Source organism: Perkinsus marinus, assembly GCF_000006405.1.
Source record: "Perkinsus marinus ATCC 50983 genomic scaffold scf_1104296952352, whole genome shotgun sequence".
Lineage (NCBI taxonomy): Eukaryota > Perkinsozoa > Perkinsida > Perkinsidae > Perkinsus > Perkinsus marinus.
The window spans coordinates 1-1,327 of record NW_003208888.1 but is presented as its reverse complement, the minus strand read 5'-3'; the positions used below and the strand labels follow the sequence as shown (position 1 = coordinate 1,327).

Below are 1,327 nucleotides of genomic sequence, written 5' to 3'. Positions count from 1 at the left end.
CTATCTCACACCTGAAATCGAGAGCATAGTCGGTGCCTGCGTGCGCGAAGTGCGTAAGGCTTCCCCCGGCCGCTTGGGTGCATAGGAAGGGCTCTTCTCCTTTCAATGGGAATGTTTTGAGCTCTATAACTGCATCCTCGTTGAATTCATCCGCCGCTCGGGGTTTGAAAACTTGTATGTCGGAATGTATCACAACATCTGAACAATGAAGTGCCTGTGCAAGAATCTGCCTCCCCCCGCGGCTCGCCGCCGATACGCTAATGCCCAACAAGAGGTAAGACTACGCAAACGGACGATAACGGTCGATGAACAAGAGATGAAAAGTTCTGACAGTGTTCACATGAACAGGAGGTCAACAAGCCTTTCTCAGCTCTGGTGGCTCAATCGAATAGAGCGTTGGACTTCTAATCCAAAGGTTGCGGGTTCAAGTCCCGCCCAGAGTATATAACTCTGGTTAACTTTTCCCCATCCAAAGTAAAACTATGTGAGCGGAAGGCAGTGTTCACATGAACAGGAGGTCAACAAGTCTTTCTCAGCTCTGGTGGCTCAATCGGATAGAGCGTTGGACTTCTAATCCAAAGGTTGCGGGTTCAAGTTCCGCCCAGAGTATATAACTCTGGTTAACTTTTCCCTATACGAGGTAAAACTATGTGAAGGGAAGGCAGTGTTCACATGAACAGGAGGTCAACAAGCCTTTCTCAGCTCTGGTGGCTCAATCGGATAGAGCGTTAGACTTCTAATCCAAAGGTTGCGGGTTCAAGTCTCGCCCAGAGTATATAACTCTGGTTAACTTTTCCCTATACGAGGTAAAACTATGTGAACGGAAGGCAGTGTTCACATGAACAGGAGGTCAACAAGCCTTTCTCAGCTCTGGTGGCTCAATCGGATAGAGCGTTGGACTTCTAATCCAAAGGTTGCGGGTTCAAGTCCCGCCCAGAGTATATAACTCTGGTTAACTTTTCCCCATCCAAGGTAAAACTATGTGAGCGGAAGGCAGTGTTCACATGAACAGGAGGTCAACAAGTCTTTCTCAGCTCTGGTGGCTCAATCGGATAGAGCGTTGGACTTCTAATCTAAAGGTTGCGGGTTCAAGTCCCGCCCAGAGTATATAACTCTGGTTAACTTTTCCCTATACGAGGTAAAACTATGTGAATGGAAGGCAGTGTTCACATGAACAGGAGGTCAACAAGCCTTTCTCAGCTCTGGTGGCTCAATCGAATAGAGCGTTGGACTTCTAATCCAAAGGTTGCGGGTTCAAGTCCCGCCCAGAGTATATAACTCTGGTTAACTTTTCCCCATCCAAGGTAAAACTATGGAGCGGAAGGCA

At 47.9% G+C, this 1,327-nt stretch overlaps 6 non-coding genes across 6 annotated transcripts; all 6 read left to right on the top strand.

Annotated features, from left to right (window-relative positions):
• The first annotated feature begins 369 nt into the window (after positions 1-369).
• Positions 370-443, top strand: Pmar_PMAR024256. Its single transcript has one exon. It is a non-coding gene; the product is annotated as a tRNA-Arg (tRNA).
• A 92-nt stretch (positions 444-535) lies between these two features.
• Pmar_PMAR024255 lies at positions 536-609 on the top strand. Its single transcript has one exon. It is a non-coding gene; the product is annotated as a tRNA-Arg (tRNA).
• Positions 610-701: 92 nt separating this feature from the next.
• On the top strand, positions 702-775 carry Pmar_PMAR024254. The gene has a single exon. It is a non-coding gene; the product is annotated as a tRNA-Arg (tRNA).
• Positions 776-867: 92 nt separating this feature from the next.
• On the top strand, positions 868-941 carry Pmar_PMAR024253. The gene has a single exon. It is a non-coding gene; the product is annotated as a tRNA-Arg (tRNA).
• A 92-nt stretch (positions 942-1,033) lies between these two features.
• Positions 1,034-1,107, top strand: Pmar_PMAR024252. The gene has a single exon. It is a non-coding gene; the product is annotated as a tRNA-Arg (tRNA).
• A 92-nt stretch (positions 1,108-1,199) lies between these two features.
• Pmar_PMAR024251 lies at positions 1,200-1,273 on the top strand. The gene has a single exon. It is a non-coding gene; the product is annotated as a tRNA-Arg (tRNA).
• Positions 1,274-1,327: the final 54 nt, after the last annotated feature.